General features: G+C 49.3%; 1 protein-coding gene across 1 annotated transcript in view; it reads right to left on the bottom strand.

Moving 5' to 3' along the window:
* DIS3L2 (DIS3 like 3'-5' exoribonuclease 2) overlaps positions 1-14,186 on the bottom strand; it is a gene marked incomplete at both ends in the record, with an annotated part of 249,293 nt that overhangs the window by 166,898 nt on the left and 68,209 nt on the right. The window lies entirely within an intron of this gene.

Genomic DNA, 14,186 nt, shown 5'->3' with positions numbered 1-14,186 from the left:
AAATAAATGCTCACTTTTAAAAGTATATTGGTACTAGCCATAACAAACAAAATGGTGGAAAATAGATTATATTTATTAAATAAATAAATAAAAAGCCAAACCTGATTTTCCTGGCTTTTCTTAGTGACATTATATAAAGAGTAAAGTACTTAAAGTCTTTTAATGTTTAATTTCCTTTCTTAAAAAACTTATAAAATGCACATTCACCCAAGAAACTAAAACCACATCTCCCCAGTAAAAAGGGGAGTTAGGCTCTGTACCAGAGCATTAAAACCACTCATGAACAAAAGCAGCCAATTACACACTTCTGAACACTTAACATTTTATATTTTCATGTGTTACATTCAAATTCCCTTACAAAATATTCTTATCCAACTATACTGGGGCTGCTACATTCTAGGGGTCAACCAATTCATGTGGGACCCACTCCAGATAGCTGAAAGAGACTTCTACTTATCATCATTTAGACATTACCAAGGCCAAAATAAATAAATAAATCCTTTTCAGGACTGGCTGCCTCTTTGCAAAGGCTCAGCCTACAGCCAAATTTTACCATTCTGGGTGTACTCTGGAAACACTGACATGATCTGACCTGGAGGGGCTTAAGAATGATCAACTATTTGCTTTTCCATCTATGCTGAAATGTACCTACCATAGTGCCCACAGAAAACACAATTCTCACCACATTCCAAAAAGCAAAAAACAAACAAAATTTCCTACTGTTGATCACCTTGTCCATCAGCAAAAGAGGGACCTCATCCAATATGTCTTTTATTTTAGATCATAGTTCAGGATTCCAAAATCATCAGATGCTTCTAGAACATCCCTTAGGGAGAAAAAACTACACAAGTTGTTGATCTTAACATATTTTGCTAACATATTCTGCAGAATAAGATAATTCAGAAATATTAGGAGGCTGGAATTACCATGAACAATACACTCTACCTAAATATCTGATAGCTGAGTTTTCGGTCTTAAGAGCTGGCAATCAAGACACGGTAGTTTTACCAAAGCTGCCCCAATCCAGGGCACATACTTCCTGTAATAGTCACTAATGGCTCCATAAAATGACTTTTGCTTCAGATCCCACCCTGGCAACAAGCAAGTCTTCTGTTCCAAAGGTTGTGACAGGTGGCATCTAAAGACGGAGGCCATGACATGAGAGTGGGCCCAAATACGATTTTCCATAGCACACCTGAACATGACTTTTTTCAGATTCTGTGCTGAAAAGGATACCCTGTGACTGGATTAAGAAATGTGGTATATTTACACAATGGAACACTATTCAGCCATAAAAAAGATGAACTCTTGCCAATTGTGACAAAACAGGTGGGCCCTGGGGGGAATATGCTAAGTGAAATAAAAGGAGGGGGAAGCAATTGAATAGACAAAACAAAAACTAACCCTTAACCCTTAGATTCTGACAACACCATATGGTTACCAGAAAGGAAGGTGGGAAGAGAGAACAGGTTAGTGGTGAATGGTGATGACATTTGATGGTGAGGGGCACAGAGTCGCTGAAGTGAAAAGCTGTCCACCTGAAACCTATATTGGGTTGTAAACTAATGTTATTTCAATAAAAAGGCAAAGTGGGGAAGGAAAGTCTTTGCTCAGACAAGGTGCATTCTAGTAAATTAAGGGGAAGCCTTGCAGGTGGGCATCACAGATGTGCCCAACGAATGTGAAGAAACTCAGTGCTGGGTTTGAAAGGTGAATCACCTTCATAGGTTTCCAACAACTATGTCTTGCCACACTGACGAGCAAAGCTGTCCATTTAATGAGAAAATCTAATGGAATGTTGAATCAAAAGGTTATTTACTTATTCATTTATTCTATGTGCAATCATTAAGCACTGGGTATGGAGGATTCAGTGGTGAATGAAAGAAGTCCTATCCCATAGTTTAATGTGGGTCTGATATTCAGTAAACTATTACTCAATAAATATAATGCTATAAAATTATGATGAATGCTAAGAACTGTCCCAAGAAGGAAGATGAGAGAATATAAGACTTAGATTAAGAAGTCAGAGAAAGGGCCCATGTGGAAGTGACATTTAAGGTAACACATGAGGATGGCGTGGCGGGGAGTGAAGAAGGGCACAAGAGACCCCGGGTGGGGACCAGACTTGGGAAGAGGCAGAGGTGGGACGTTCTTGGCATAATGAAGGAAGAGGGGCCACCCCGGGACTGGTGCACAATGAGGAGGAACAGGCACGGCGAGGAGGTGAGAAAGCAGACAGGAGTGGGGTCAGGCAGGGCCTTCCAGAATTTAAAGGATCCTGAATTTAAACCAAGAATCTTGGATTCAATGGAAAGCTGGCTAAGGATTGTTGTGCAAGAAAATGGCACTGCCCAAGGTGGGTGGGGGTGAGCTGGGAGGGGTGCCTGGAGACTAGCCAAGAGCTGCTGCAATCATCCAGATGGGGGGACAGTGCGATGGTGCAGGCATCAGAGATGGAATTATAAAAGGGTCAATTTAACACACATTTTGAAGTTGAAGTGAAAGATTTTGGTGGCAATTAGTCATGAGGGTTTAAGGATTCTTCCAGATGAGAAGTGAAGGGTTATCTGCAGCTTTCCAACATCTGCAGCCAGGCTGGTGGAGGCACAAGCAGCACAGAAAAGACTAGAGGAAAGGAAGATCAAGCGTTCTATTTCAGGGGTGCTTCTATTTGAGTGAGGGGCCACCTGTGAGCCCTTTAACTGATGATGTGGAGTAAACAATCAATTCAACGCGAAGGTCTGAAACTCAGAGGGGGACCTAGCCTCTCGGTACAACTGTGTGCTGAGTACCCCATACTTAGCCTTTGCAGCCCAAGCTGCGAAGAGAGGCTCAGGCCTGAGTCTGCTCAACTACTAAGCTGGTGCTCAAGTAAAAAAGAGTGTGCTGTTGGGGGCTGGGAGGCACTCACTGAGGAAGCGGCTCATCTTGAAGCATGTTTTGGAGAGAGATCGGGAAGTGGAAGATGTTCCGGGTAAAGGTCAGCACCTGTTCAAAGTCTCAGAGCCGTGAAAAGGGCCGACGATATTCTGGACTTAAGAATGACAGCAGATGCCACCCGGCTGAGCACAAGCGCTGGGTGGGCAAGGCTGGCAGGGCATGGGGACATGTCCTATGGCAGACTCCAGTTGCTACCCAATGATCTAGCCCCTTCTTTCCTAGTAATAAGACCTCCAATTTTCACCTGGGAATATTAGCTAACAAAGTGCATTCCTCAGTCTTCTTGCTACTAAGCCTGGCTTGCACGTCTAAGTTGTAGATAGTAGGATGCCAGCTAAAAGTGTTAAAAGTGACTTCCAGCAAATGTCCTTAACGGATGGAAGTGCGTCCTCTTTCCTCCTTCCTGTGGCTGGAATGTGGATGTGACAGCTGGCCCATGGGCACTCCTCTTGGTCCTGGACGCTATGGGACAAGGTGCAGAGCAGACACCAAAATAAGCTGCAGACTGTGGGACAAGCCAGCGGGCCCGAGTCTGCTTACCTCTGGTCTTCTTTCATGTGAGATGGCGATAAGCTGCTTTCTTGCTTAAGCTACTGGTAGTATAGGAATTAATGCCATTTTCAGTAGGGCACACTTTCTAACACGAAGGCCCAGACAGCGAACTGGACTGCCTGCACACTCTCCTATCGACCGCTATGATGGCTGGGACATGCACACGCCAGGGCTGTGAACATGACGGCACCGTGAAGACAACAGCAGTGCAGAGCTCAGACAGCTGCGACTGCGGTGCAGGTGACAGACAACCAGCCCCGAGCTAGGACAGTGAACAGAGGCAGGAGCTGAGAGAGCTTTCTGAGAAAAGTGCTGCTAAGTTACATCTCCATTTGCTATGAAGGACTCGGGACAATAAAAATGGGTGTAGGGGCAGGATGGGCACAGAGCAGGTTTTCTATGATCCAAGCAGACCAGGGTAAAGGAGAGTCCTAGAGCCCTTGGTGGCTTTCTCAGGCTTTTACTGAGCTTTTACATGGAGTGCAGCAACCAGGTTCACTGCAGGCAGGGGTCCTGGGGGGCCAGGAGGCAGACACACCTCCAAGCCCCGGGTATGTCTTCCCTCTGGGCTTCTCTGGCGTTCATTCTTTCATACCCTCTCTCTCCTGCCTCTTTCTCCCACCTCTTTTCTGCTTCTGCTTCTCTTGGTGACTATCTCAACACTGAGCCACGGCCCACAGAAGTAAACAACACAACCTGGAACAAATGGCAGGAGGGCAGAAAAGCCTGAAAATCATTTACCCTACAATGGGCTTAAATTAATATGATTGCGTATCGGGAAGAATGCTTGACAGAACATTTAAACTCCATAATGAAATTTCCAGAACAGGACAAAACTCCTGGCAGTCCCCAGCAAGGAAAGAGGTTACGTCCCCCGACGGTCCTCAGCTCTGCCATACTGAAGACAGAGCTGGCCCCGGGCAGCCTCCGTCCCTTCTAATTCAGAGAATTTTAGAACATAGTGGTTACCAAAATTCTCCATCTATTAGATAATTTTCCGAAAAAAAATCGGTAAACTATTAATATAAGCAATTCTGTTAAATTCTCTGAGAAACACTCTCAGGAGAAAAGTTCAGTGAAATCCTATTCTCTTTCCACAAATGATCTGAAACTTCTATTTTAAACATTTAAAAAGTGGAGGGCCACGGTTTGCTGGGCTTGGCACTGCCCCTTGTACCAACTGCAAATCCACACCTTGTTTTGGTAAGAAAAAGGATTCCGATTTGGCCTTCTCTAGAGAAACGCCAGACTGACAGCAGCAGGGCTCTGGACACCTCCGGGACCGACCAGCCTCTGGGGGACAGTGAGAGGACAAATCCGGGCTTTTTCCATCCTGAATGAAGGGCCACAGCAACTTACCATTTCCAGCCAGAACGCAACGAAAACTGCATTTTTATATTTATAAATTAAAACATGACCCTTTCAGGTCTCTCAACATCGACCAACAGGAACCCTTGCCCCGGGGGCCTCGCCCAGGGACACGCAGACAGGAGGCGCGCGGGGGGGGGGGGGGGGGGGGGGGGGGCGCCGGCGGCCTGCCGGGGGAGACCCTCCGCCAGGGGTCCCCCCCCAGAGCCGAGGTTCAGGGCCCCGCGAGTTCCTTTCCTCACAAGTTCCGGGCCTACCAAGTCTCTCTGAAAGGAGGCTCCGGACCGCGGCGCCGCAGCTCCCGGCGTCCCCGCGACGGCGCCCGGGCCGCGCCTCGGCCCCTCGCGGCGGGGAGCGGGCGCCGCTCGCGGGGGCCACATCAGTGGGGGGAGCGGGGAACCCGCGCGGCACACTACACACTGCTCGCGCGGCGCGGGCCCCGTGAGGCGCCCGCATGTCTGTGGAAGCCGCGCGCGGCAACAGGATCAGCGCGACATTTGATGAGGTCAAGGGTCACTCTGTTCCTCCTCAGAGGATAACCTGAGTTCTTCTCCAGCAGCTTCTAAGGTGTGCTCGCTGACTTTGGGTCTGTATGCTTTCATCTTCATGGATCTAAATCTAAATCTTTTTTTTAATTTTTTTTAAAGATTTATTTATGTAAGAGCTGGGGTACAGGCCAGAGGCGGGGGTGGGAGGGCGGGGGTTGTGTGTGTGTGTGTGTGTGTGTGTGTGTGTGTGTGTGTGTGTGTGTGTGTGTGAGAGAGAGAGAGAGGATTCACCAGAGACAGAGCGGGGAACAGAACAGGCAGACTGACTGAAACACCCTGCTGAGGGGAGCAGCGGGCGAGACAGGAGAGGTCTGCCATGCCACTTGGGTATCTCCCTGGCCGGCTGGGAATCAACCCCGCGCTGCAGAGGCTGTGGACAGCTTCACAGTGCGGCGCTCAACCCGCGGTGCCACCAGGGAGGCCTAAATCTGGATTTCTTCAAAAATTCTACTTGCAATCATGGCTCTTCTAAAATCCATCATTTGGTGTCTCAACTGTTAGGGACAATCTTAGCCATTTCTTCAAATTTTACTTTTGCTCATTTTCCCACTCTTCTCCTTTTAGAACTCAAATTAAATAGAAAACTCTCCTCACATTTTCTATTTGTCTATGTGACACTCTGGTTAGATTCTTCTTACCTTCTTCCAGTTTGTTAATTTTCTCTTCAGCTTGACCAGTTTCTGCTAAATCTATCCATTATTTTTTTTCACTATTTAATTAAATATATACTTTTCCTCACCACTTTTTTTTATCACATTATAGTAATGTTCACTTCCAGAAGCTTTTAGTTCCTTCTTTAATTTGCTTTTACATTTAATAGTTTCCTATTCCTTGCGGATATCTTTATCTTCTATTTCTTTAAACACGGTTTTTTATAGACTGTGATGACATTTTTGAAGGGCTGTTTCCACTGTTTGTGGTCACTGATGGTTCTTGCCCTTGGAATATGGTTTTCTTGGGTGCCTGGTTATATTTATATGCTGGTCACTGAATAATTTGAGGCCTAGGTTGAAGAAACCTTCCTTTTGAAAGAATTTCCACTTGATTTTGCCAGATACCTAGAGGCACTACCAGCCCTTAAACCAATTCAAGACTTGAGATTCCTTGGCTCACCCGCCAGCGTGAACCAGGGCTGGACTACCACGTGAAAGCCGGTGTGTTTCAAGTCTACCCTCACCCTGATGGGGTAGCCAGAAGGGTCCCAACTCCTTGTGAGGAGACTTTATTTCTGCCCCCATAACCACTGGCTAAATTTGCAATGTCATCTAGGTTCTCCATTCCAGATTTAACCTGGTAATGTCTATCAGCTCTTCAATGCTTTAAGAACTTTTTTGTATTTTGTCCAAATATTTTTAGATGTGTCTGAATAAAGTCCACCTTTACTACTAGCTGAAAGTTCCCAGGGGTTGTACTTCAGAAATATTTTTCAGGTGATAGCGTCAAGCACAGATGGTGAGCAGAGGATGGGGAGAAAGTGGGGGTATAGCAGCGATCTGTGCAGAGACCAAGAGGAAAACAGTGAGGGATGGGCTGTGATGGTACCCAGTGGTACCCGCTGGCAGGAGCACAGGATGGAAAGAAGCAGCAGATTCTCAGAATTCTTTTTCTCAGCAACCCCATGAGGAAAGCTTACAATTCTGAGTTTTAGGGAACAGCAATCAGCAGTTCCAAGAGGTAAAGTAACTTATCCCAGGGTTCATCCCAGGAGATGGGTAGTAGAGAGGGCATCAGAACCCACCCTGACTCCAACTCCAAACTCCTCCCACCACGGTAAAATGAGATTCTAAAGGAAGACGGTGAGATAGAGGCGGACTCCGGCGGATGGGAGGGCTGCAAAGACTTCCTAATTCAGCTGTGAAGGATTTTAAATTTTAGAAGACACCGAATTAGAAACTGCTCTTTTTACATAATTTCACTACTTCTGCCCCCAGGAATGATTGAGTAGTTAAAAAGCGTAAGTTCTGGAATCACAAGATCTAAACTCAATTCTATGACCCAGGACCTTGAATTATGTGGCAAGTTATTCCTTCTCCCTTAATTCCCTTCTTTGTCAATCAGGAAGATTTTCCATGAATTGTGTTTACTCTTGTAGTGCCTGGCACAAAGATTAACAAAAATTGTTAAGATTCCACAAATGCTGTCACTGTTATGAAAAATAGTGACTGCAGTCAGTGTTGAGTGATCCAGTCTTGTCAACTGGGCAGAACCAGCCGGTCCAGACTGGCATGCAGGGGAATGGACACGTTCAAGAATGGCTCACATCCCCTCATCTATAAAACGCAACCCACTCACAGCTTAGTGGAAGAGTTAATGAAGGTGACTTGTGAAAGTGCTGGAGCAGCTACAACGCAGCTGCCCTGTGTTGTGCATTTAAACTACATATACTTTTCCAGATGCCTGACACATTCTGCTCTGAGTAAGGGACAAGAAGGGTGCTGTCTGGGTCAGCAGAGGCCAGTTCAACACGAAGAAGTTTGGCTTCATCCCAAAGGGGATGGAGCGCTGTAGAACAAAGTGGGCAGAAGCCTGACGTGTCCGTGGTTGATTAGTTCACCGTGGCTGCGGTGTGGAGGGCCAGTTAACAAGTTACTGTGACAAATCAGACCAGAGGCTGAGGGTGCGGGCCCCAGCTAGACTGGTGTTTAGCAGGCAGAGCTGATAAGATTCTCCAGAGGCTAGTGGGGAACTGGCAGTGGGGAGGTGGTCTGGCACGGGATGAGGGGCAGGAAGGATGGCCTCAGAACAGGGCTTCTCTGAGTATAACTCCCTGACCAACAGTGTGGCCTCACCCGGGAATTCTTAGAAAAGCGCTGTCCTCAGGCCCTACCCCAGACCCAGGAGGCAGAAGCTCTGTGGGTGGAGGCCAGCCATGCGCGAGAGACCGAACAACTGGGAGTTGGCCCAGCCCTGCGGTGTTCTGACACAGGCCAAGTGTAGGCGGCCTGCCATGACAAAGAAACAGCGAGCCCCCGTTAAGCAGAGTGCCCTTAGGGGCGGGGGCCACAGCTCAGTTGGACTTCGTGAGTCTGAGGTATGGATGTTAGCTCTGGAGCTTACAAGAGGCCAGGGCTGAAGACAGAGATGAGGGTGTTGCCTGGGAACAGAGGACAAGTGAAAACAGGGACCTGCACCCTCAGAGATGTGAGACGTAGAAGGAAGTGAGCCTGGGGCAGGGCAGTGAGGGACACCCACACGATGAAAACACAAGCTAAAATTTTTGCAAGGAAACTGAGGGGTGGATGGAGGTGGGGGGTGGAAATCAGCTAACACGGAGCCAGAGAAGCCCAAGAAAGCAAGGACTGCCAAGGGGAAAGCAGGGTCAGTCCCGTGGCGTGAGTGACAAGGTCACAGGGGACCCCAGTGCGACTAATTTTAAAGGAAATGGAGTGAAGTCAGAATTGCAGGGAGGTGGAAGGTGGCGAGCTGGGTGTGGACTCGGCTAAGGAAGTCTGGCTGTGAAGTAGCGGAATGACACAGGGTGGCAGCTGCAGGGAGACAGAAATCCCGACATGGCTTTCATTATTTTATTTTTTTAAGATAAGAGAGGCTTAGACTTGGTTAGTGGCTGATTGAAGGACCCACTAAAGAAGGTGTGGTTGAAAAGGCACAGTTAGATTAGGGAGGGGCTCCCTGGCAGGAAGGGGTGGGAGACAGAACCAGGGGAAAATCAGGCAGAAGGGCGGTGAGGATTGCGTCTCTGTGTCAAGGTCAGTGGCGGAGGGGTGGGCTGAGATAGTCGTTGGAAAGTCCGGTGCCCAAAGCTGTGAGGGCGCCTTGGGGCAGCTGCTGTTTTCTCTGAAACACAGAAGAGTGGTGGGCCCCTCACTCAGCACTGCTTCCACCACACCGGGGAAGGATCGAATGGCACCCCAAAACAGCAGCCCCACACGTGCCAGGCTGGGGCTCTGTGCGTTTAAAGTGACCAAGCTGCCAGTCCGGGCAATGACTGTACGCAGGGCACATACTGTTCTCTGTGATCCACCTGAGCCATCTGCTGTGGGAGAGACACAGGGGAGGCCCTCAACTCTGCTGTCAGGGGTGACAACGGGACTTGACAGGTTGAGGCCGCTTATCTCAGCGGGAGAGATGGCTCCAAACCCGGCAGAGACAGGGAAGACCAAAGATGGCGCTGGGGCCTGCGAGAACGCGCGGGTGGAGGTAGGGGAAAGAAGGCCTGAACGTAAGAGCAATGGGATGAAGACATGTATGAAAAGGAAGCTGACACTGGAGTATTAGGAGGGAAGCAGTGCCGTCACCGTCCAGTTGCTTCTCCAAGAGTCAGTCCTCTTGCCCAATCCATTTGCCGTGACCCCAAGTGACCACCACAAGGCAGATGGACACAGAGTTCCCAGAAGCGGTTTGTACCGCGCCGCATTTCTGAGATCCAGCAGGCCGGGAGGAGACGGAGCAAGGCACCACTGAAAACAGCTCGCGTTTGAAGCACCTTTGATGGAAAACTGTTTCTCCTTAATAAGGCAGTGCATTCAAGCTCTAAATGCAAGTCAGACTAGTGGGATGGCTCCAGGCAGGTTATCTAGGCATGGCGAGTCGCTGCCTTGGACGCCAATTTGGCAAATTGAAGGTTTTAGGAGGAATCCTGCATGGCTGCTGTGGAGGGAAAGAACTCTTTCTGAGACAGGAGACTAGCTGGGCCCTTCAGTTTCAAAGAAAGGAGAGGGAACCTTTTGAAAAACATTTGCTGGATATAAGACTCTGTTCTGAGGGGTGCAAACAGATACAAGATGAGTAAAAGCAGTTACAAGAGGGAAATAAAATATTCAATCATGATAAGATCAGTCACAGAATATAAACTGTCACAGAAGGGAACGACCACACCTTCATTGGGAGGAGTAAGTAAAGGCCGATGGAGGAAACACCCTGCAGCGAGCAGGCTCCAGGGTAGCCCCCAGAAGCCCCACAGCTCCTGCTCATGCCCGGGGGTCACCCTCACCCTTCAAGTGCAGGCAGGCCCGTGACTGTTCCAGCCACAGAATATGGCACAGACGATGCTGTCACTCACCCCGTGACGAGGGCACCCAAGACTGAGTGCTGACAGCAGACACCTGCTCCAGGCCTGAGACCCGTGAGCCAGGAGCTGGGGGCAGCCTGGGCCTGCTGCCAGCGGGGAACAGAGACCCTCAGGCCCAGGAAGTGAATCTGCCCCGCGAGCACACAGCTCAGAAAGAGACACGTCCAGTAGAGCCTCCAGTGACAGTGCCTGCACAACAGCCTCGTAGGAAGCCTGATGCGGGGGACAGGTTGGGCTCCTGGCCGAGGGGAGCCCCAGTCTCGCTTCCTGTACTCACAGCACCTCTGACACCAAATATGCCCCAGGTTCTGGGGACACCACTTGGGTGTCCGACAACTTAATTCAATCTGACATAGCCAGACCACACTAGTTGGGGGTCAGTTCCACAAGACTGCCCTCCCCCACTCCAGACACCTCATGGCAGTAGTGGGATGCGCGGTTCCTCAGACTTCCCTCGGGGTTGACTACTATTCAGAGCAGGCAGCGGGCCTCCCATCACCTCCTTGGGTTTGATAGTCTGCTAGAATGGCTCACAGACTGAGGGCAAAACTTAACATTTACCAGTTTAGCGTTACGGATACAATAAAGGATATAGATGAACTGCAAGACAGGGTATACAGGGTGAGGTCTAGAAGGATCCTAAGCACAAGCACTTCTGTCTCCAGAGTCAGGAAGCCTCACACACACTCAGCCAACCCCAAAACCCTGCACTGGATGCATTCACCAACCCAGAAGCTCTCCAAACCCCAGAGTTAAGAAATTTCTCTAAAAGCTTCATCACACAGACATGATCAACCGTTAACTCAGGGTCCAGCCACCCCCACTTCCCTGGAGGACAGGAGTGGACCTGAAAATGGCAAGCTTCTCATCATGGCTTGGTCTTTGGGGTGACCAGTGTCCATCCTGAAGCTACCCAGGAATCCATCAAGACCTGCCTCCTACAATAACAGGAACCCACCGCTCGGGATATTCCAAGGGTTTCAGGAGCTCTGTGCCAGGAATCACAAAGACGAAACATTAGAACAAAAGATGCTCCCAGCACCAGCACCACTACCAGGAAACGCCCTGGATTTTAGGAGCCTGTGCCGGGAACGGAGGGCAGAGGCGGAACCTACTCTTTATGTTACACTGGCCCACAGAAAATGAATGCAACGTAATAAATGCATTCAGCCACTAAGTTTGTGGCAATTGTTGCACAGAGACAGGTGATACACATCTCAAATACACCTGACATTTGGAGCCCGGGGGTGTATGCACAGCAGGGGATGGGAAATTGAGCAGCATGCGCAGCAGGAAGGGGGAGGCAAGAGCCGTGAAGGCGGAAGAAGAGGGGAGTGCTTGGGACACCAGCAGTGCAATCCGTGGGGCGCAGGTCAGTGTGGGCAGGTGCAAGGGCCTGGGGGGCCGGGGGGAGCCTGGTGGGCAAGGGCAGTCAGAGAGGCTTGTCGCTGACGTCTGCGAGAAGGTGCAGCTGACACTTGTTGCTTCAAGAGGCAACAGGCTTGCAAAATGGTTCGGAAAATGCCCATCACAGAATGCTGGGCTTTATCTTTTTTAAGGTGCTTGCCTTTCCATTACCTCATCTGATTTAGGCAAGAACTGTGAAGACGTCGAAGCAGGTATTTATTATGAAGGGAATTTCTCTTAACAAGTGAGGAAAATGAAACGCTGAGAGACGAGAATGACTGGCAAGAGTTGGCATTCCGATTTTTTTCCTACGAAGAGTCCTGCCACGTTTTGTTGGACTCCCCTTCCTGGGTAGAGATGCAAATGGGGCCAGCCAGTGGGGGCTGGGGCCCGGGCCCAAGGGGCGTGTGTACAGGAGAGCAGGTGCGGAGTCAAGACAGCAGAGGCAGGTATCGGGGGCCTTGGAACCAGGAGGGTCAAAACACGTGTCAGAGCCAAAGTCAAGTCAATCAAGTTCATACTCGATTGCTGCTTCCGGCCCAAGCAAATGAGTCAGAGCTGCGGGAACTGGCCAAATGGGGTCGGGTAACTGGGAGCACAGAGGCTACTGTGCAGCTGAGTATACTTGGGGCTAGTGAAAGGCGGGTGGAGGGGGTATGGGGAGCATCGTTTCACTTAAAGGGATAGAGGAAAATCTGGCCTTTTTCAGTTGGGTGGTTTTTGCTGCTGTTGTAGTTTTAAAGCAGTATCTGAAAACCAGGGACAATTTTCTATGATAAAACATTTAAAAGATCTGTTTTTAATGGTGGACATTCTATACCCGGAGCAGGACAGCTGTCAGCTCCCTCACCCCACTCAGAACCACATGAACCAGTTGTTTTCCAGGGGTTCAGCTGGAAGGTTCACGAGATTTTTGCAAATATCCAAAGGCTCTCACCACCACCACCCTGCCAGTCAAAGATCTCCCCCGGCATGTTGCTGCATGACTGCACACCCTCCGGCGAGGCTTCTCAAGGAGAATGGGCTCACTCAGAGTGAGTCAATGGCAATCGATGCCAGTAAGACCAATCTATAGGCCTGTTATGGTTTCATGGCAATGAAAGGGCCTTTATCAAAGGAGAACATACATGAAGAGTTCAGCCATCAGGTTAAACACTAAGTTACGGAAAAGCTTCATTACTCAAGTAAATAAGCCTGGCAAGTGCTGCCCAGCGCCATGAACTGGGGAGAGCTGCATGCTTGGGCCCTCCCTTCTCAGAGTCTGCATACCGAGGGCTGAGTTCACAGGCCTCAGGGCCCAGAACCCTTAGCGGGTGGATGACACTAACAGTGCCCTGTTTCCAGTTCGAAGAATACCAAACTGAACTCTTCGCTTTCAATCCATTCTTCCAAAACAACGATCCCATGCAAAACAGAAGGGGCCCTACTGAGTAAAGGCTGATGTTAAATAATTGCTACTATTAGTCTTTTTGAATGGAAATAATAATTTTTAACATCCTTCCACCCAGGAGGGCCATGGACATTCCTTCATTTCCTGAAAATACCCTTCACTTCCTTCCTTTCGTTCTCTACACGTTGCTGTGGTCTTGGATGAGGCTCTCAAAATCTTCATCAGTTACTTTACAATCCCTCCCTTGCCCCTGGGTTTCTTGTGCCCACCAGCTCATGCCTTGCTAACAGGCCGACGAAGACTTCAGATAATTGCAATCACGAGCCCTCTATTTGATACTCTCGATTTCCTACGGCTCAGTGGATATTGTTCAGATCTTTCACCATCCCTCCTCTGGATCTCTGCTTCTATTGCCAATTGCCTGCTGGCTCTCACGACCTGAATGTCCCCCCAGTAACACAAAGTCCACATATGGCCAGAATCAGATCCACCGTCCTCTGATCCCTGGCGAACCTGTGCAGTTGCCCAACTAGTTATCAGGTTACTGTCACTCGTGAAGGCTCTTGGGTCTTAATTCCACAACTGATCTGCGATTGAGCCTATCAATTCTAGTTCTGAAATAATCGGGTTAACCCCTCCCTCCTCCTCCTGCATTCCAGCTGTCATTGCTCTCAGTCAGCCCCCCAGCGTCTCTGCCCTTACCTGGTCCCACCCACATTCCCCAGTTTCCCCCTCTCCATCAATCAGTCTGCTTTCCTTAACAACCCTGGATCAGTTCCCAGTGCCCAGATCTCTCCGCAGTCCCGGGTAAGAGCAGAACGTCACCACAGCCTGCTTTGCTGGCCTCCTCTCCAGACGCCCCACTGCAGGAACCGCTCACTGCCTCCCGACTCTGCAGGAGCCTTCCGCCCTGCTTATACCCAGGATAGACTTCACCTGGTAAACCCGATGC

Source organism: Talpa europaea (assembly GCF_964194135.1).
Source record: "Talpa europaea genome assembly, chromosome: 1".
In the NCBI taxonomy this organism is placed as follows: domain Eukaryota; kingdom Metazoa; phylum Chordata; class Mammalia; order Eulipotyphla; family Talpidae; genus Talpa; species Talpa europaea.
Note: the sequence above shows the minus strand (reverse complement) of the source record. Positions and strands in the feature narration are given on the sequence as shown.